This window comes from Suricata suricatta, chromosome 2, assembly GCF_006229205.1.
Source record: "Suricata suricatta isolate VVHF042 chromosome 2, meerkat_22Aug2017_6uvM2_HiC, whole genome shotgun sequence".
In the NCBI taxonomy this organism is placed as follows: Eukaryota; Metazoa; Chordata; class Mammalia; order Carnivora; family Herpestidae; genus Suricata; species Suricata suricatta.
The window spans coordinates 2,013,596-2,034,889 of record NC_043701.1 but is presented as its reverse complement, the minus strand read 5'-3'; the positions used below and the strand labels follow the sequence as shown (position 1 = coordinate 2,034,889).

The 21,294-nt window shown below is 55.7% G+C and overlaps 1 long non-coding RNA gene across 1 annotated transcript; it reads right to left on the bottom strand.

Annotated features, from left to right (window-relative positions):
• Window positions 1–266: 266 nt before the first annotated feature.
• On the bottom strand, window positions 267–5,974 carry LOC115276951. Its single transcript, XR_003902131.1, has 3 exons — window positions 5,683–5,974; window positions 821–1,163; window positions 267–306 (listed from the first exon to the last, which is right to left on the bottom strand). It is a non-coding gene; the product is annotated as an uncharacterized LOC115276951 (long non-coding RNA).
• Between the last annotated feature and the right edge of the window lie 15,320 nt (window positions 5,975–21,294).

Genomic DNA, 21,294 nt, shown 5'->3' with positions numbered 1-21,294 from the left:
CAGCTCCGGGATTTCAGACCCCACCAGGGGCCGCCAGGAGCCGGAAACCCCCCATGCCCACAGCACTTGCTCTGCGCCTTCCGTCCGTGGGGTCGGTCTTCTTGGCCTAGTGGTCAGTGACAGCCTGATGTCACAGACGTCCGGCAATAAGGGCAAATACAGTGCAAACCGGTTCCAAGGGGACACTGAAAACATGACGCAGAAGGTGGATTCCCAGCCGTGAAGGGGCGTGGGAGAGCCAGCCACCTCACGAGGAGACCGCCACCCTTCACGAGCCCCAGCATGGGCGCGTCCCACCGACAAGTCCTGAGGGAAGAAGATGGGAAGAATGAGGACAGAATGTGTCCCCGGAGGAGAATGATTTGAACGTAAATGAGTCTATTTTGATGGTGTTAAGAAATTCGAATGAGAAGTAGAGAATGTTCTGTCCTGTGTTATCATACAGCTTTGGAGGAATCAACCCTTGATTCATTATTTTAAAAATTAGCCTAGGAGCACCTGGGGGGCTCAGTCGGTTGAGCATCCGACCTCGGCTCAGGTCATGATCTTACTGTTTGTGGGTTCGAGCCCCGCGTCGGGCTCTGTGCTGACAGCTCGGAGCCTGGAGCCTGCTTCGGATTCTGTGTCTCCCTGTCTCCTGCTCCTCCCCCACTCACACTCCATCTCTCTCTCAATAATGAATAAATGTTTAAAAAAATTAGCACATAATTCCAATTATGCCATGTTTTATTAACTAGAAGAGCGAATATGTATTTTCCTACAATTAGCTTCATATTTCTTTCTGGAAAGATTTCCAATCAAGTCTTTTTGGACTACCTACCCCAGAACCTTGTGGCTTAGCTGGATTCATGTGAAGTGGCCAACTCCAGCCGTGACTGGCCCTGACTCCTAAGGACTTTCCGTGGACGTGCTGTGACTGTTGACTTTCCAGGCTCTCTCCTCCCACAGCGGTATCCCTGTGTGGACATCACCATTGCTCTCCACCACCCAAAGGCACCTTTCCGCCCCTGCACAAGCCTCAGCACTGTTTCCCAGTTTCCACAGCATGCTTTCCAGAATGTTCACCATCGGTTTTTCTAGCCAAGCCCAGCTCCGCAGCCCTCCTCCTCGGATGTGGCACCAAAACTGACATAGTTCTTTAGACGTGTCCAAGCTGCCTTTGCCTGACAAAATAAATAACAGAGAACAGGCTTAAAAATATATTTTTGGAGAATTTAAGTCTTGTTGATAACTTGTACTAAGATTATAGAATGCCAAGATGAAACCTCTTACAAAATAATTTCTTAATGACGTTTTCCTCTTATTTTTTTTAGTTTTGTTGTTGTTGTTGTTTTACATTTTTTATTATTGAGAGGCAGAGAGAAACAGAGCACGAATGGGGAAGGGCAGAGAGAGAGGGAGACAGAATCCAAAGCAGGCTCCACGCCCTGAGCTAACTGTCAGCCCAGAGCCCAAGGCGGAGCTCGAACCCACGAGTCGTGAGGTCATGGCCTGAGCCTAGGTCAGTCACTCAACCGACTGAGCCCCCCAGGCGCCCCTCTTTTTTGGTTTTGTCTTTGATAAAGTTTTTTAGACTTAGACCTATCTGCAGAATATTGCATGGTCTCATTTTCCGCTTCCTGTGATATTTTTCTCCCATCAGAGGCTGCGGAGATGTTTGAAGCTCCCTCTATTTCTCATAGGAAATTTGAGAAATAAAGTATAGATGAGGAAATAAATATGGCCCACAGTATGCCACATCGCATTGTCCTGTCTGTTCTCACTCTTGCTCTCCCTCTTGGAAGCCCGAGCACATAAGGTATAAGCCTGATGTATTTATACCGTACACTGTTCACTTGATAACACACAGTAAACCTCACGACAATTCTTGTGTACGCAGACATGTGTATTTTGTTTGAGGGATATACCACAGTTTATTTGACAAAGCCTTTGTTGTTGGACACTTCGATACTCTCGCTGTTATGTAGTCCTGATCAACGTGCCAGGAAGGCCCTGCTCGTCAATCACTTGTGCATCTGATTATTTTCTTAGTGTAAATTGATGAAAGCGGAATTGCTGCCCAAAGACACGGTACTCTTTAAAGCTCTTGCAATCTTTTTGAGACTCGATTAACTATGCGACGTGTTAATTTTGTATCATTTGCATATTTGATAAATATTCTCCAACCTAAGCGAAGTGTTCAGAAGGCAGAATCTCACGGTAGACCAGTGTATCTGATTCCGTGATTGTGTCTGGATGTTGTCCTGGTTTGTCCCCTGAAGTCAGGCATCAGCTGCTGACAGGTGCGGTGTCTCTCAGCCTGCACTGTGTCACCTGCCTCGGCCCAGTGGCCCTAGGCCAGCGTGGCAGGAGGTCTTACTGTCCCGTCTCCAAGATGGAAACCCGAGTCCCGGAGAGTTACTTGCTGGAGGCCACAGCTGCCGAGGGCCTGAGACGGCCTTCCCTTCGGGCTCTGACAGCCGTGATGCTTAGTTTGTCACTGTCCCCATAACCCTGTCCCTTCACGAGCCTCAGACATGAACTCATTCTGACGGTCTGCCCGGGACGTCTGGGTGGACCGGGCTCCTTCTGGCAGTGTTGTCCTATGTTGTGGGGGGAGGGGCTCTGACCTGTCCCCGGTAAGGTCCGTAGGGGCACCGCCCCCGCCCACACGGCCCACAGCAGGGCCGGGACGGTGACTCGCACGCTGTCCTTGCTCCGCCCGGGGCTGCCCTTCGGATCCTGGCCGAACTACTCGCCTGACTCGGGAAGTCCTTCTCACCAGCCTTCCCCCACCGATTCCATTCCACCCCCTTCCCGCAGAGCACAGCGCATCTGCAAGAGCTCCATCTTGTAAGCACCCAGACCCACTCGCACCGGGAGTCCCAGAGGGCCGAGGGCCGCGCCTGCCGCCAGGAGCCTGGGGGGACACGCTCGCAGCCCCGTTCGTCCCCAGAGACGCTGCCCTGCAGGCTGTGCGGTGACCACGGCTGCATCGGTGCAGCGGGTTCCCCGTGTGTGCTCCTGGCGCCTGACACGACTCCTCCAGGGTGCGAGCAGACACCAAGGAACACTCCGGAAAACAGGGCTTGTCTATTTTAGAGTTTCTTCTGCTCTCTTATGCGCAGTGGACAAGCAGGGGAGAGGACTGAGGAACACCTAGGGGACGAGGCCGCGAGCCCAAGTATCCCAAACACCACGTGCTGCGAGGGCCGCCCCACCCCTGTGGGCTCCCCGGGAACCCACGTGTCCAAGAAACACAACGTAACGGCGTGCCAGGCCTCCAGGACACGAGGGGCTGCTGCAGGATCTTGACGTGCCCGGAATTCAAGTCCAGGGCTTCATTCCTGTTCAGAGATGGGGCTCCTGGCGTCCTGTGCTCATGGCCGACGTCTCCCTCCTGGCCTCCTGGTCTTCTGCGCCTCTTCGCACAGAAACTCCCCCTCCCCCGCGCTCCCCTCCGTCCCAGACGCTGATGCGCACTCTGCAGGGAGCGGGCAGGGTCACGCTACTGAGGCCGATGAATCTCGCACTCCACCCTGCACTCTGGGGGCCAGGCCCCCACCCTGAGCCCCCGACGTCATGGACGTCACCGTGGCGTTAGCAGTGTCAGGGTCCATGGTGCTTCGCTGAGAGCCGGATGTCAGAACTGTCATGTGCTTGGGCTCCAGCGGCAAAGAAGAGGCTAAAATCAAGACCTTCCTTTTCCGTGAGGCTTCCCATCGATCACCATGCCTAGCTAAAGATTGTCAACGCAGGGGAGTGGTGGCCGCCGCAGGGCGCCCTCAGAGGGGGGCTCTGACTCTGGGATGGTCGTCTTTCCTCCGGAGGCAGGTGGCCCTCACAACCCCGAATCCACAGGCACACGCACACACAGCACACACGAGGTGCGCGGTGTGTGACCGTACGTGCACACGCGTGGTGTGCTGCGATCTCACTCGGGTGAGGGTCGGGGACAGACACGGCCACGAAGAGCAGGCCCCGGGCGCTGACCGCTCCGCCCACCAGCCGCTGGCCCGGGGCCCCTGCCGCGAGCGCAGAGGAGCGTGATCTCGGGAGGCGAGCTGTCGGCCCGCTGGTTTAAAAACAGAGGCACATCGGTGCTCCGAGCGACGAGGCGGCAGGCTCGGGCCTTGCTGGAGCCGGGCCGGGTGGCACCGGCTCCGCCCCGAGGGCACAGACCCCCTGGCGACCCTGTCTTCTCAGCGGCTCCAGAGGCTGGGACCCTCCCGGCAGGAGAAACGCCTGAGCCGAGCACTCTCCCTGTCCAGGGTCGGCTTCGCCTCTGGGCCACAAATGACGGGTCCGCAGACTGTCATTAGCCTAAGTTGAAACAGATTATATGTTGATAGAATAGGTGTTTTACCTTTAATTTTTGTTTTAGTGTCTTCTTATAAATGGGTATCAAGCCATGTGAGCCTATTTATTAAAGCCTTCCTCTGAAAAACGCCTCAGTTGCAAAAGAAAAAAAGACTTTTTTCCTTATCAGAGGCCAAGGGAGGCTCTTCCCCTCCGAGGGGGCGGCCCTGCTCCCGCACCCCGAGCCCCCAACCGTCCTGCGTCGTGTCTGCGCCTGTGGCCCGTGTGCCAGAAACATAACGCCATCCTCTCTGCCTACACATCTACCATTCCTTAGAAACCCTGGTATCCGGGGCTGAATTGTGCCCCCTCCCACTGGTATGTTGACACCTAACCGCAGGACACAGCTGCGTTTGGAGACAGGCCGTAAAGCGGCTATTATGGTAAAATGAGGCTGTTCGGGGGGCGAAAGCCTGATCTCCGACGCCCGGCCCCCAGCCTGTGGCGGGGGCATCTCCGTCCGCCGGTCTGCGGTGCGTGGCCGTGGTGCTCTGGGCTGCAGAGTCAGCTGGCCGCACGGCACTTTCCACAGGACGCGCTCCCAGGGGGGCTGCGCGTGGCCCACTGAGGGGCCCTAAAACGCCGTGTACTGTCCCGGCGATGGACGCACGCATCAGCAACCCACGGGCCAGACGCCCCTGAGGGAAGGCTTCTCTCCTCCCGTCTCTGGCCACGGAGCCTCGTGCCTGCACTTACTAAGTGCTCAGTGCTCCGTGGGCGACTGGGGTGCAGAGGCTCAGGCCTCAGGTCCTGCTGAAGACCAGCATGTCCCCCACTGCCCCAGGTGCACGCAGCAGACGCCTCCTCGCAGCTACTGGTCGGCCCTGCCCTCGCTGCCGTGGCCCGGGCGTCATTGGCGGCCGGCGAGCCATGACGAGTGAGCAGGAAGGAGGCCTGGAGAGCCGGGGCCCCGCTGTGCGCCTCGTGGGGGCCAGAGCCTTGCTGCGAAGACGCTTCTCCTCTGTCTGCAAAGCGGCCTAAGTGCTGGGGAGGGGCTTGGGGACGAAAGGAGGGCCAGAGTCCTTCCAGCTGCCTGACAGGTGGATGCAGGGGGAGGACCACGAGAGGGTGGCCCCGCATCCTGTACCCGAGCAGCGGCTCACCACGGCCGCCACGGGACAGGGCTGTGCTCACGACAGGGCAGGGCAGCTCAGACCCTGCCTCGGGGCCATCTACGCCAGCAAGGTGGTTTTGAGCAAAACGTAGCTCAGGCTACATTAAAAATGTAATCACAACTGGAGTCTGTGAGTTAATGACTGTCCGGTGATTAACCAGAAGGGAATAAAGAGGAAGTCGCTGGAAAGTTACATTAGTGACCCGGTGGCTTCCGACCTCGATACCTACATTACCAAAGTAGGATCGTTGGTTTGTCCACTGGAGTGAAGTCTTCACCTTTTCTTGCCTTTTGTGTAGTAAGAGGTGCCATTGAGGATAAGATCTATGAATAAAAAATATATATGAGGCCTTCTCCCGAAAATCGGTGGGCAGACACATCGCATTTCTGATTCCTGGTGCGTTTGTCTTGAACTGAACTGGTCTGTGTGGCAGAGCCGTGGCTCCTGTGTTTAGCCGGCTAATCCCAGAAGGTGCTCCGACCCTTCACGGCCCTTTGTCAGGAACATTAGAGTTTTGTGTTTTTGAGGCCCCACATTTAGGTCTTTCATCCATTCCGAGTTTATTTGGTGTGTGGTGTGAGAGTGGTCTAGTTTTGTTCTTCTGCAGGTCGCCGCCCAGTTCTCCCAGCTCCATTTGCTGAAGAGACTTTTTTCCATTGGATATTCTTTCCTCCTTTGTCATAGATCCATTGACCACAGAATCATGGGTTTATTTCTGAGTTTTTCCGTCAGTTCCTTGATCAAAGTGTCTGTCTTTGTGTCGGTACCATACTGTCCTGATGATTACAGCTCTGTAAGGCAGCCTGAAGTCCAGGACTGTGAGGCCTCCAGCTTCGGTCTTGTTCAGGATTGCTGTGGCGATTCGGGGTCTTTTGTAGTTCCAGACACATTTTAGAATTGCTTGAGTTCTGTGAAAAATGCTGTTGGCATGGGAACATTGGAGTTATCACGGATTACTGTCGGGGTGTGAATTCTGGGCCAAGACAGCACAGCTTAATAACAGCCATTTTCTTTAGCCGTCTCACGTTTTTTCTCTCCTCTCCTCTCCTCCTCTCTCTCTCTCATATATATAAACACACACACACATACACACACACACACACACACACACACACACTTGTTTCCATTGGACAAGAAGCAGAGAAACAGGCTAATCTTCCCAAAGGGAACACTCACTCTCAAAGTCTAAAGCAAAGACTTATTATGTGTGAGAAAAGTCAGTTTCAGGATTTTCCTGGGTTGTGGGGAGCAAGACACTCCGGCCTTTGCTGGTGTCCACAGTAACGGTGCCCCTTCCCGGCCACCGGGGCCAGTATTTGCTGGCAGCTGAGGGGTGCCCGTGTGGGCTTGCAGCTCCAGCAGGCATCCACGCCTTTCCCGGGGAGGCCGACCTATGGAGCCAAGAGTGGGGCTCAGGATTGGCATGCTGCGGATCAAGGCACCTGGGTATCTCAGAAGCAGGAGGTTCCCAAGCCTCCTGGAAGATTAGGAGACACAGTCTCCAGCCAGCCAATGATTTCCACTGGCAAATGTGCAGGTTTGCATGGAAAGTCATTCATTATCTCCCACTTAATCATCCATTTTAAGAGTTTCTGCGGGTTGGATAATTAAAGATAGAGGGTTTTACGGGGATTACTGCAGTGCATAAACTCCCCAGCCATGTGCCAGTGCTGATGGCAAATGTCTCAAGACCTTTGGAATCTGTCTCTGATCATGACGAAGCATTCTCTGGCATCCGCTGAGGCTGGACTCCTACTTCCTTAGTGCCTGCACCCTTCTAGCTCTTTCCAGACTAAGAGAGGCTCACACGGGAAGCCCTCGAGTGTCTCTGCTCTCATGCGATGATGCCAGTGTGAGCATGCGAGGTGGGCAGCGCGTCCCTCACAGAGACCTGAGGGGAGGCAACTGAACCACAAGGAAGGCGTTCTGCTTTTCTCCAAGGACTGGGGTGCAGGCAGACATTGCTGGGGTAGCGACTTTCAAAGACGGTCTTCAATGGCTCCAGCGCCCTCCTCATGCTGTGGGGAATCTCCTCCCCTTCTGTGAGGGCTATACCAAGTGACTGGCATTTAATAAACAAAACAAAATGGATGGGGCATCCCTGTCAGGGCCGGGGACGAGCGGCCCCGGCCCGCGGGTTACGACACATCCTTATACACCGTTCTGTCCATAAATGTTGGGGTGAGCATGCTCCAGTGAATAAGCTGCTGTTTGGGAGAAGAACTGAGGGCTGCCTCCAGCCTCCAGCCTCCAGCCCTCGAGGACCTCAGTCCCACCAACAACCACATGAATGGGCTCCGCAGTGGCTCCGTCCCCAACTGAGCCTTCGGATGAGACACAGCCCAGACAACACCTTGACTGAGAGCCCCTGAAAGAGAAGACCCAGCTCATGTCTGCATTTCTGACCCTCAGAAACCGGGAGATAACAAGGTTGTTCTTTGGAGGCAGGAAGTCTGTGGTAATGTGTCCATAGTAACAGATGGCCAATCCTCTCAAACCAGCACAAGCGAATGACGGTAATGAATCTTTTAATTTTTCAATGCAACTGTTTTCAGAGGGAGGGGCTTCGAAGTATAAGAGTCACGTGTTCACTAGTAGACACCGAACTCTGATTTTCGCTTGTTGACAAGGAAGGGAACGTCCACATTGAGGCCGTGACGTCTCTCTTCTGTTTGTGCTTGTGAATAGGTGCAAACCGCTGAAGCACCGCTGATCACAGTCTGCGAGCCACCGGATGCCCAGGATCCTCCGTTCGCCTGGAATTTGGGAACAGACCACTCCGCACCTCCTCTCCACCACAGAGCCGAGAGGAAAGGGGCTCGGCTCACACCTCTTGCGTCCGTCGGAGATTCTGACAAAGGCTCGGGTGCTCGTGTAGAATTTTAGGAACATGTTGGTCAGTAAGACATGTGACAAAAAGTGCCTCCTTCAGAAGGCAGGAGATGGGTTGGGAGGGTGGAGCAAGGCCACGGGAGAGCAGATGAAAGGGCATCAGGGAAGACTGGCCTGCCGCGTGACCCCGCTGGGGCTGGCCCGGCCCTTTCTGAGCCCGGGGCTCCACTGTCCGTCTCCTCCGCCGCGTGGCGCAGGTGCACCGAGCAGGAGGGAGCTGGGGCAGGACTTGCCAACAACTCAATGTGGCCACGTCTTTCCTCATCTACAGGCCATGGCACCTCAGGCTGCATATGCATTATGTCTGCAAAGTTAGCTCTAAACCTACACAAAAATAACAGTAGAGACAAGGCTTTTGCTTACTCATTTGCAAGTGTCCATACGGAGGAAACTCTAGTAACATATATACGGTTGTCTGAACAATCCTTAGGGGCCCACGAACAGCAGAAACGTGTTCCGCATCATCTAAACTATGCGAGGCAAGCCCCCAAAGGAACACACACACACACTGTTTCACAATATGCCCACCTTCTTAAATACAGCTCTTTCTTTTTCTTTCTTTCTTTTTTTTTGCTTTATCATTTTTTAAAACGATGACCAGTATCTTTTCTTCCTCCAACTATCCTCCAAAGCTCGCGGACGCTCCGTTTGGGATGCGCGGCCCTGGCCGAGCTCATTCTCACAGAGCTTGGCTCACGCCGGCATACGCTGCTGAGAGCCGCGACCCAGGGGTTGCCTGTGACACACGATGCTCCGCTCCTGGGCTGCGGCAGACGGAAACCCGGGAAGGTCAGGACCCAAGCTCTAGCTCCAGAGATTGGACTGAGGCAGAAGACGACACAAGAGAGCAGGCAGGTGACAAGACGTGGCGGGTTCGGTGTCCGGGAGAGTCCCATGCAACCTTGAATGTGTGTCCACGGATCCAGCAGAGGAGCCGGCATGGAGGCCAGAGGGGGTCAGTGACAGGGACAGCGGTCACTGCAGTTTGGGCTTCTCAGGGCTGACAGAGGAGTAAGAATAGGACAGAAGTCAGTTCTGCTTTGAGGGGCTTGATAAACCAGGTGACCCTGACCTTTGGCTCTTGGGGTCCCCAGGGGCGTGGAGGACAGGGGGCAAAGCTCAAGGCTAGCCTCAGGCTGGGGGTTTAAGAGCAACCCCGTCCATCATCCTCATCTAAAGACTTCAGACGAATTAGGAAAAAAAGTCTCCTAGGAGAAAGAAAGTTTTCTATCTTGAGCAAAAGGGGCAGAACGCGCTCCCCTCAGTTTTCAAGCCGAGACGCCATCCTCGCCTGTTCTTAGGCTTGTGTTTCAAACTCACACAGACCACCTGGTGGTCCATGAAGTCTCAAGCCAGGATTTTATCTCTTTCTTTTTTTTTTTTTAATTTTAATCTCAGTATAGTCAACATATAGTATTGTATTCGTTCTATAGAGATCCGGGCTTGGGAGGGCGCTCGGGCATGGGAAGAAGCAAGTGAAAATCCTCTCTGGAGAGACAAAGCAGGCCTCACAAAATCCCCACAAAATCCCAAATAGAATGTGAGCTCACACTCAAAAACAAAAGTGCACAAGAAATGCGTCGCCATGAACAAGAGACAACAGTAGGGGTCCATAGACGAGTAAGTCCGTGCGGACCTCAGGGACCGGAAGGACCAGCCCCATGGCTGATTGTTGCCTGTGCACGAGGGACAGTGGCCACCGGGTAAGGGTGCGAACACGCTTGGATGTGCGGCTCACAAGAGCTGCAGACAGATGTGTGTGGGGAGTGCAAGACTGAGGTCAAGGGTCACCTCCTGGGTAGGAGGAGGCTATAACATGTCTGGATGCCAACGGCAGTGCTCCTGAGAGAGAGATAACCCACGATGCTGGACCAGAGACATACGGCGTGGGTCAAGTGGATGCCCCTGTCTTAGAGTGGAGGGAGGATCAGCGGTACGGAGGGCTGACCTCAGATGCACCCCAGACATTTCACCCCATCTCAGGGAGTAAGTGGCCATATGTGTGAGGCTTCGGTAGGTAGGTTTGGTGTTGGGAGTGGAGGTGAGGGAACAGGTTTTGGGGTTTGAAGAGAAACAGAGAAGGCCAATGGCAGGCTAGCAGGGGCGGGAGCATGGAATGATTGGGAAAACAGACAAGATTGTTTGAGAGCATTTGTAGGCAGTGACACAAATGCAGAGTAAGACCCCAGTCACCGTGCGTCAGGAGCCAGAGGGGCCTGAAGAGTAGGTGGAAAACAGAGTCGTCACGGACAGGTGCACCTGTGTCATGCTGCTGGGAACAGCACAGAGCAGGGGGGTGCTTCTGAGGTGCTGTATGGGGTTGGGGAGACAAAAATGAAACAGATCTGCTCTAAGAACTAAAAAGGAAGCGAGACAAAATGTCAGACTCGGAAGGGCAGACAAAGGATGCTTCTGGACACACATTGCCCCCCCCCCCCAAAGAGAAGCAAGGTAACAGGGCATAACAATATTTCAGAGTGCAATGTTTTAAAATCTTCCAGAAATGAAACAACTCTTGCACCTGCAGTCTTGAAGGGCACACCTAAAGCAAAGCAAACAATGGTATATTACAAATGATCAGCAAAGAAGAAAGTGATAAATGCATGACCTAAGAGATGGCTCACCACAATAATCAGACACCCACAGGTCAAGAGAAGCACATGTGACAAACTCCCATATTTGAAGGAAAATCCTGAGCACGGGGGTGGTGCCACACCACAACAGCAGCAGGCACTCAGAAGTCCTGAAAATACCAGGATGGGCAAAAATGCCGGTACAGTTTGCATTTAAAAAAGAAAAGGAAAGAACACCTGTAAAATTACTGGAGACTTTGTGCTGAAGAGGCAGAATGAGCACTGATCCTTTCGAGGTCCGCAACTCACTGTGGGAAGCTACAATTATTAAAACTTTCATATTGAAGCATGAATAAACAGATCAGTGTGACAGAATAGGAAGTCCATGAATAGAACCAAATATGTGGAGACGTTAATGTTCCGCAAAGCTGGCATTTCCAATCAGTACAAGGAAAGACAGTAATCTTGTACGGTGTTCCGACAGCGGGCGGCCGTCTGGACAGCGCTCCCCTTACACGGTGTGAATTCCAGAACGAGGAAGTTCTACGTGTTAAACCAAAGCTACAACAATAAATATGAGAAAACCCTGAGTGATGTTTTCAAAATCTTAAAGTAGGGAAGGACCTTCTAAGTATGACACAAAATTCAGAAGCTATAAAACTAATGAATTCTACTCCACAAACAAAAATACTGTTAAGAATATAGTCCAGAGACAATGCAAAATAGGAAAAAGAAACATTTGCAGAACACATCATAGATAAAGAAATGATTTTTTATCTATACAATTTTTAAAATTTTTTAATGCTTATTTTTTATTTTTGAGAGAGAGAGAAACAGAGACAGAGTGTGAGCAGGGGAGGGGCAGAGAGAGAGGGAGACAGAGAATCTGAAGCAGGGTCCAGGCTCAGAGCTGTCAGCACAGAGCTGGATGTGGGGCTCGAACCCACGAACCCCAAGATCATGACCTGAGCCGAAGTCGGACTGTTTACCAACTGAGCCACACAGGCACCTCTGTCTATTCCATTTTTTCACATCAATAAGAAAAAATTCAACAATACAATAGAAAAAATGGCCAATTTTTTTAAGTATGCAGAAAAGGAAACCCAAGTAGCTCTTATAGCTGTGAAAAGAAATTTGGCCTAACTCAAAGGAGAGAAATGTAAATTAAGAATATGGAGAAATAATTTGTAAAGCCTGTCAGTTTGGCAAAGAGCAAAGCGCTTGGTCACATGCTAGGTCAGTGGGAGGCGGAGGCAGGATCCGAGGTCGCTGTGGTCACTACCTCGTGCAGCTAAAATACGGCTTCTGGGGGACCAGCCGCAGTCACACCCACAGAAATGAGAATCCGCATCCACGTCCCAGCCGCCCGCTTCCAGGAGCCCAGCCGGCACACCAACGCACTCAAGGCAGAGCTCATTTTCATTGCAAGGACTGAGCACAGGAAGCAGATGAAGGGACTGTGACCTCGAGGTGCAGACGCGAGGGGAGCGAGCCCGCCTTCTTCGACACAGAACGCCATCGTGAGTGATAATTAACCGTCGGCGCGGCCTTCTTGGAAAATTTGCAGGACACATTGGTAGAGAAGTACGTGGAAGGGGGGAGAAAGAGTGTGTGTGCACACGTGCGTGTGTGTGTGTGTGAATGTGTTTCTGGAAGACGCCAACAACGTGTCCCACAGAGGGGTCCGGAGTGGGAGGAGAAATTCTTTTCGTTCTATATTTTTCACAGTTTTTGAAGTTTGTACAGGTGCCACTGTTACCTAAAAAAATCCTCAAAATATAAATTAAGCTATTATATTCATAGCTTAATATTATATGTATTCATTTATATATCATATATGTTCATTTAAGAAATGAATCCTGGGCGCCTGAGGGGCTCAGTCAGTTAAGCCTCCGACTTCGGTTCAGGTCAGATCTCACATTCGTGGGTTCGAGCCCCGCGTTGGGCTCGGTGCTGACAGCTAGCTCAGAGCCTGGAGCCTGCTTCCGGTTCTGTGTCTCGTTCTCTCTCTGCCCCTCCCCCTCTCATGCTCTGTCTCTCTCAGTATCAAAAATAAATAAAACATTAAAAAATAAAAAGAAATGAATCCTTCGGAATTTCCGGTAGCAGGTTTTGAGGTCTTGGTTGAATGCCTCCTTGGATCATGGTGCTGCAGAAAACACAGGCCCGGGTCAGCCTTGGGTCGGGGTCGCCGGCCAGGCCCAGAGAGGCGGCCGCCACGCTCACGCCCCCCGCAGGGGGAACACGGGGCCGGTGTGAAGTCTGCCCTCTTCTGTCCTATATTTCTCACAAATTTAGGGCAGGTCTCTGAGTGACACTGTGCCTGAAGCGGAATTCTACCTGGAGGCGGGGCCAGGAGGAGGTCACAGTTTCTAGAACTTGTGTCTCTGTGCTGTTTCAACGGCTGCTCCGCAGCCAAAGACTGAGGGCGCTTGCGGCCTCGGAGCCCCTCACCAGGCGTCCGCCCTCCTCCCCCCTCCCCGCCTTCCGCGCCCAGCACACCTCCCACTCGGTGCTGGGAGCCCGCCGCATGGCTCGCCTCCAGACGCAGCCCTGCCTTCCCCAGCTCGGGAGAGGCCCCGGATGGATCAGAGCCTTGCCAAGAACAAAAGAGCTTTCCTGATTGTTTCAAGGAAGCTAAGAAAACTAGGAAAAACGTGGGTCAATTAAGGCTTTAACATTTACCTTAAATGTTGGTAAGAGGAAAGTGTAAAATTAGAAATTGGCTCCGTGCGGGCGCCTGGGGGCTCTGTCGGCTGAGCATCCGACTTCGGCTCAGGTCATGATCTCACCGTTTGTGGGTTCAAGCCCTGCGTCGGGCTCTGTGCTGACCGCTCGGAGCCTGCAGCTGCTTCGGGTTCTGTCTCTCTCTCTCTCTCTCTCCTCTCTCTCTGCCCCTCCCCTAGCCATGCTCTGTCTCTTAAAAATAAATAAATGTTTAAAATTAAAAAAAAATATATTGGCTCCGTGGAATTCAGATATCGAACATGTCGTCATAAACTGAGCCCGGACAGGGGAGAGTGTGGGTCTGAGGAAGGCGCCTCAGACAGCGGCCGGAGGCTGTGTGGGGACCGCAGGGTCCTCGGGCGCCTCGTCAGGGGACCGGGCAGCTGGGCCAGGTTCTGGCTCCGGCTGACTGACGGGGACAAGGTGTGTCCCCTGCTTTAAAATGCTGTCTCTTTCTACTTTCTCTCCCCCAGTGCAGCTGCTCTCACCGGACGCCCGGACCCTTCGGCACAGGCTAGGAACAGCTCCGGGCATCCGAGAGGCCTGTGAGGTGGCGTCGGGGCGCCACGAGCCGCCTGAGCAGCAGGTGTGACGCTCAGTGCAGGAGGGATGAGCGTGGGGACATGTCCCCTCTCCTTTTGCACTTTGGCCGTGAGTGCATTGACGGAATCTGTGCCCAAACTCAAACATCGTGTACTTACAGCACACAGTGTGGGTCCTGCCCAGATCCGTCTCACCTTGTAATTCCGAACATTCCCCGCTCTCCGGGAACGCATGCACACGTGTGCACACATGTATGTGCAGACACACACACACATTTCTTAGCATGGTTTTTTTTGGAAAAAGTGGGGTTTAGGACACACCCTCATCCCCAGCCCCGTTGTCTGGTCGTGGCCCCTATTTTAAAGGGGGACTGGGTCGGGACCGGGTGACAGCCGCCTGTCCCTGGTACAGCCCCGCTATCCCACGACACTCGGACCCTAGACAGGGGGCTTCTCGGCTCAGGTGAGAGGAAGGTGCTCGCGGCCCGGCGGGGGCCAGGCCCTCGAGCAGACGAGCGTCCCCAGAGCCAGAAGCAGCAGGTGCCCCACGGCGAGGAGACGGCTGTTCTGGCTGAGTCTGGAGAGTCCCTTCCTGAGCCGGTAGTGGGAGGAGCTGAGGCCCGGGCTGACTGCAGACGGCATCAGAACATTAAGGACCCAGCAGTGTGTCGCAACCATGTCGCCCAAGGGGCGGGAGACAACAGGATCGGGGCAGGCGTTTTGTGCCCGAGTCCCTGGACTTTTCGAGAGGGACACATTCTTGGCCACAGGGGTGGGGGCTGCTGGCTGGAGGGGGGCTGGGGGGTTCCAACTGCCCTGGAGATGCTTGCCCGAGGGCCCAGACCTCAGGGTGATGGCCTGAAGACCAGAGCGGACACTGCCCGCCAGCCGGGTGAGGGGCTCTGGAGGCACGACCACTGCTGGCAGGGCCGAGTGGGACCCCGAAAGCCCTGGGGTCTCCTCCTTTAGACGGCGCGGATGTGATCATGGTGGGTGCCGGGGAAGCTTGGAGGGCCCCTCAGGAGAAGACTCCGGGCGGGAGGCAGAGAGAACAGGAGACGGCTGGACAGAGGCAGGTGTCACAGCCGCTGAGCCCACGGGTGAGAGGAGCCACGGGAAACGGCACTCGGGCTTCTGTCCCCACGCAGACACCGCCTGGATGACTCTCCATTCAGCGGGCGCGATGCGGACCTGCTCTGGCAGCTCGGGCGTGCGGGGGGCTCCGGTCCAGCGGCGGGGCTGGGGCGCGGCCCTGACGTCAGAGGTGGTGCTGGCCACGACTCCAGAACCGACACCCATGCCGGGACCGAGGTGGCTGCTGCCTCGGGTGCTCACGCGGAGCTGACCAGGACGGCATGCTGCTATTATGCACCGGTGCCGTCGCCGACGGGATGCGGTGCTCGGGCCGGTGCCCCGCTGGCCCCGACTCTGAGGCCAGTACTGAGACGATGCCCAGAGCTAGCGTGAACACTAGTGCTGATGCTGATGCTCACACCATGCTAGTGATAATGCTAACATGAATGCAAATCGCTAGTGCTAATATTAATAACTAGCACTAATACTCATGCTAATACACATGGTCAACGCTAATATTAATGCTAATGCTAATGCTAATAGCTAACACTTACACTAATACCAACGCTAAGCCTAAGGCTAATGTCAAGGCTAAGCTAATGCCAGTCCGAACACCAGTGTTGACAATGGCTGACGCCTACCCATGCACCCTGCGCAGGGCACTGTTCTGGGTGCTTTACAAGCATGAAAGCATTTAATCCCCGTGGCACCCCGACGTTATGGGTGAGTGAGGGAGGCAGGGGCGGACGCGTCACTGGTCTGACACACGCCAGAGGCCCATGTCTCAGCGGCCGCGAGCTGGAGTCGTTCGGCTGGGGGGAACCAAGCACTCCGTCCGCCTCCCGTTTCACAGACGTGTCCAGAGTCCTCTGGGGAGCAAGGCACTCACTGTTTGCAGGAGCCAGTTTCGGTCCCGTGGAACTGCCCCAGACACTCGGCTTGCCCCTCACGGACGCATGGGGCAGACCACTGTCGGGTCACAAGGGCAGCAAGGAGGAGGAACGCCGAAGGGCTCCCAGGGGGCTGCGTGGCCGGGTCCCCCCGAGGCCTCCTCACAGCATGTGGGGAGGAGATGTCCCCAGTCCCCCTCGCACCGATTGCTGGCTCCGGCCCTGGCCGCCACGCGCTCTGCTGGGGACCCACCTGGTGCGGCCTCTCTGGGTCTGTTCTGCACACAGCTGACACATTTCGCATTAACATGTATTTGCAACTTTGTCAGGTCGACATCCAAAGACGAGAAAAGAAGCCAGAAGTAAAGGACGCCGTAGCTGGCCTAGAAGGCGACTAGGGTGGCCATCTCCTCGGGGCCCTCCACGTGCTCGCCCTCCCCCTTGACCATGTCCCATGTGAACGAGGCGGACAAGCCATCGCTGAGGGATGTTTGCATCCACCTCAACAGCTACGCCTCGTGGGTCTGGTCTCTCCCAGGAGGGACCAGGGAGCCTCTGCCCGCCTGGAGATCCGTCACGTAGGCAGTTCACACGGACGCCAGCCCAAATCCCACACCCTGACCCCTTAGCCTTAGAGGCTCTTCCTCCCTGTGGGGGCTCGAGGGCCGCCACCCAGCCCGTGCTTCCCAGCCGGCGGTGCCAGGTGAGGCCACCAACACGCTGCCCGCCCAGCTGCGGGGCAGGACACGAGCAGGTGCGGCTGGACCGAGGGGGCGGCAGGGGTGGACCCACGGCCGGGGCCTCGCCTTCCCCGGGCCCAGCTGGTGACTCGTGACCCAGGATGTGTCCTGGGGCTTCTGCGGAGCCCACTACAGGGGCATTGGGCGGGGAGGCCGGGCAGGGGTGTGGGCAGGGGTGGGATGGACAGGCACCTGTCCCGCCTCCCAGGTTAGAAACAGCAAAATGGAAACTCATTTTGCTCTGGGAGTGAGGACAGAGTGAAGGTGGCCACGGGACCCCGTCCGATCACAGACCTCAGGCCGCAGCTGTCGGGATGGAGGTGGGGGCCCCGCTGACTCATGGGGCTGCTGCTCTGCCCGGGCCCAACTTTTCAACGTCTCCCTTTGCCAGTGACGTGATGAGGACCCCACAAAACAGGCTGAGGCACCTGCCGGGGCTGGTGGGGGAGGGGCAAGCACACAGGTGACACGTGCCCAGCCCCCGCTGCCTCCCCTGACCCCAGGAATGACCACCTGCTGCTCTCAGCACCGAAACCCCCCCAGTCCTCAGGGGGTGCTTGTCTCTCTCCCCATGTGTGTGTGCGTGTGCTGTGCGTGCGTGTGGTGCACACGTGTGTGGTGTGTGCGGGGGCCCGTGCAGGGAAGGCCGTGTGGTGTGGGGGGCTCCGGTGCGAGGGTGCGGGGCCACGTGTCCCTGCCGGGGCGGCACAGCGCTCTCACATCCCCTGAAAGTCCTGGCGGACAGAGAGGCCGGGTCCACTCCTCCCGAGGCAGAAGGGTTCATTTTAGGTGATCCGGGCTCCGCAGCCTAATCCCAGGCAGCGGGAGCCGTGAGGATGCTGACAAGGGACGATTTTCTCAGTCATGATGTAGGTCACCGCTTCCTCAGATTGGCTGTCGCCATAGCAACCGGGCCTCTGCCTTCGCACAGGGACGGGCGCACTGCTCCTCAAGGTGAAGGAAAACCCGCATCCCAGCCCACCCCAGCCCGCCGCCCCTGCACCCGGCGGCCCTGCCAGGAGTCCACACGATCCCATTTGACCCCGGACCCTCCTCATTCTCCCAAAGATTCAAACGTTACCAGCCACGGTCTTTCTGGAGGGCTTCTGGAACTAAATATAGCCAGCGATCCGTGAGGTCTGGGGAATCGCGTTAGTGCGAGCTGATCAAGGCTCCGAGCGCACGTCTGTCCCCGGTGGTCCGGAGCCCGCGGGAAGGACAGCCCCCCCCCCCCGCCCCGCCACCGATGGCCCCTGCACCGCGCACCCGCCCGGGGGTCGTGGGGGACTCCTGTTGCCTGCTGCTGGTGGGAGCCAGGCCGTGAAGGGCGGTCCGTGCATCCTGGGGCAGGACACTCCGGGGAGCTCGCTTAGCGGGTCCCATGTTCTAGAGTGTTCCACCCAAGGCGCGGCCGCACACGTCTGCCCTCACCCGAGAACCCCCAGCCGGGAGGGCCAGGCCTCCGTCTCTCCGGTGCGGCTTGGAGAACACGGGATCGGTGGACAGTGACAATCGACCGAAGGCCCGAGGCTCTGGGATGAGTGGCCCGAGGAGCAGGAAACAGAAGGCTGGGTCCAGGCCCGTGACCTGTGGCAGGGCAGCGCAGGCCTCTGCGGCTCCGGAGGGCTGACCGACCCGGTGGGGTTCGCAGGTGGACCCCAGCCGGGACTCGCGTGCGCGGTTCCTGGCCATTACATAACCTGGGATGAAGCTTCCGTTCCCTCGTTCCCACCCTGGAGGCGAGGGCCCAGAGAAGAGGGAGGTGAACTGACCATAGACGCATCCAGAGAGCGGCCAAAATCAGTCCTGAACCCAGGTGCACAGGGGGAATTCCAGGATGGCTCAAGATGCCTTCCTCTGCAGTAGGCGCCCTGTGTGACCCCCTCTCCTCCGATGTGGGAGGTCTGTGAACTGTCGGGGTATCACTCCCAAGAGGAGGTTCTGTTCTATTGCAAAGGTGGCCAGGATCTGGCTAATATAATTGAGTTCCTTATCCAGCTGACTGGAGTCTGGTACAAGAGAAATTGCCTTGGGTGGGCCTGACCTAAGCAGGTGAGCCCAGACCTTCCCAGGAAGATAAAACTTGAGAAAGTCAGGGACTCTCCCACAGGCCTTACAGAAACAAGCTGCCATGCTTCCACAACTGGGAGGGAGTTGGTTCTGCCAACAACCATGTGACATCGGGCCAGGACACCAGGCCTCAGCTAAGACCCCAGTCCTGCCCCAGACCTGTGGGTGTGACCTCATGAGTCCGGGAGCGGACTGTCCTGCTGAGCTGCGTGAAGACCCGACCCGTGGAGACGGTAAGATATGAATGTGCACTATCTTTCTAGCCGTCAGTGTCACTGCCACGGGAAGTGAGCGTGGCCCTGTCTGAAGTCTCAGTCCACACTCTGTGACCGAGGACAAACTGCTTCCCGCAAGATGCAACCGTCCACAGATCAGGGCTGCACACAGAGAAGCCGTCGGCGTGGCCATGTGTCACTGAGGACGGTTCAGAGGGGCCGAGGGACAGTGCACTGCACTTCTACACAAGGATCTTGGCGGTAGGAGGGTTTCGGACCTCCAAGAGCCTCTTTAATTCAGGTTTTATGACATTGTTGAGCAGTATCATATAATGTAATTTATTCACTTGAGAAGCTCAAAATAAGTTGAAGGCTCCAAGACGCCCTGTAATATTCATGCCCCAGAAGCGAACCTAAAGCTGAGAAGCTAGGCTAAACTAAAGCTCCTGAGATCAGGAGCGAAATAAAGATTCTATACCATGTGTATCGGTCAGCTTTGCTGCCATAACGAATAGCCCCAGGCCACAACATTTATTTCTTACTCGGGTTTCATGTTGGCTGCTGTGCCTCATTTGCATACCTCTTCCCCCTAGGATTTCACCTGAAGGAGAGCCCCCCACCCCCGGAGACACACGGTTCTCAGGGGCCTGGGCAAGAGCAGGATGGCCCGACCCCCACACTCCATCCACGTGCTCCGGGCCTGGGGTGGAGGAGTTTATCCTGCCAGCAGAAGGGCTCTGCAGATCTGTGGGGGCACCTAACCCTCCCCCACAGCGTGGCCAGCAGCCGCCTGGGGACCTCCCTGCTGGAAAAACCTGTGTTCTCAACATTGCGTGTGCCATCAGTTCAGTGACTAGACCTCCCTGATGTTGCTTCACGCATTTAACCCCAGTATTCAGGGCCGAACTTTCTGTAATTTCTAGTCACTGACTTTAAGGCTAATTAGGAATATCCAGTTCCTGTTGATGCTCTTTATTTACCTTTTCACATTCCCGAAGACCTGGAAACGTCTGAGAACTTGGACACGGTCACAATGCTGATACGGAGGTTTCAAGGACATACTCAGTAATTGGACCCCATTTCTCTAAAGGACCGTTAGCCAGAAACCTCAACTACCTTGCGTCGCTGAGGACGCCGAGGTGAAGTCAGCTTCCGGGCATGTGAGGCTGAGGCCAGAGATTCCATGCCCTAAGTTTACACACGTGGCTGTAAGAGAAGTCTTCCCGGGCTTTAGTCCGCCCCTCCGTAATTCCATTTTATGGAGAAATAGGACCACTTGATCATCTTGTTGCCTGCATTATGACAGGATTACAGTGAGTCTGAGACGGAGGAGGCAGGGCTGCTGGGGACAGAGCACAAACCGCATCGTCTACTGACAGACGCACAGTAAGAGAAGAGGAAGGAACCTCCAGACCGCAGGATCGGGGCTCAAGGGCGGACGTGGCTGGGATGAGGTGGCGCCAGCTAGACCGCCCTCACACGGCAGCGGCCCGAGGCTCTCGCCTCCGCAAGCCCTACTGAGCGTGTGCCCGTGCTCAAGGTCACCCGTGAGGACACACGCGCTCAGGCCGCGGGTGGTCAGCGTGTGCGCTGTATGGTAGGTGCTGCCTCGGTTTCTCCAGGATGCAGACGAACACTGATCTTATCCGGAGGGTTCCGGGACAGAAAACGGACAAAGCAGAAGCAGAAGCAGCTAAGCCTCGGAGCGGCAGGACCTGACGGGGATTTAGAGAAGGGCAGATCTCGTGATGTTGAAGAAATGGAGCGTTTGGGGGGTAGGGATAGCGGTGTAAAGGCACTGAGCCGGCCTGGCTTGCTGGGGGTGAGTCTGCTGAGGCAGGCTGGGGGCTGTGACTTTCCCCACAGACCATCAGGTCCCCGGGAGTCCCCAGCATGCCATGTAGTGGGGGAGGGTAAACCAGGAGGGCGCACAGGTCAGAGGGCAGAGCACTGGGCAAACCAGAGAGCTCCGTACAGAGAGAGGCCGGGATGCGAGGGGAACAGCCTAGGACCCGGAGGGGGAGGGCAGGACGGGCCGCAGGGGTGTTTCACACGCAGTGGGCGGTAGGAAGGAGGAACCAGGAAAACCCGGCCTGCGCTCTCTCGTGGGACGGACAG